Raw genomic sequence first — 228 nt, forward strand, 5'->3', positions numbered from 1 at the left:
GGAGGAGGGCGGGAGGAGGGCGGGAGGGCCCCCAGAAGAGAGAGGCAGCACCCACGCCTGCGTGCTTAGCTCCGCCCGCCAGTGTGGGAGCGTGGAGGGGAGGGCGGTGGGAGGAGACGGAGGCGGGGCTGGAAAAGGAGCCAATCAGATGCCAGAACGAAGTACTTTGTCGACCGTCCCTGTCTCGGACGGGGCGGGGCCATGGCTTGGGGCGGGGAGAGGGTATAT

This window comes from Lipotes vexillifer, unplaced genomic scaffold, assembly GCF_000442215.2.
Source record: "Lipotes vexillifer unplaced genomic scaffold, Lipotes_vexillifer_v1.1 scaffold86, whole genome shotgun sequence".
Taxonomy (NCBI): domain Eukaryota; kingdom Metazoa; phylum Chordata; class Mammalia; order Artiodactyla; family Lipotidae; genus Lipotes; species Lipotes vexillifer.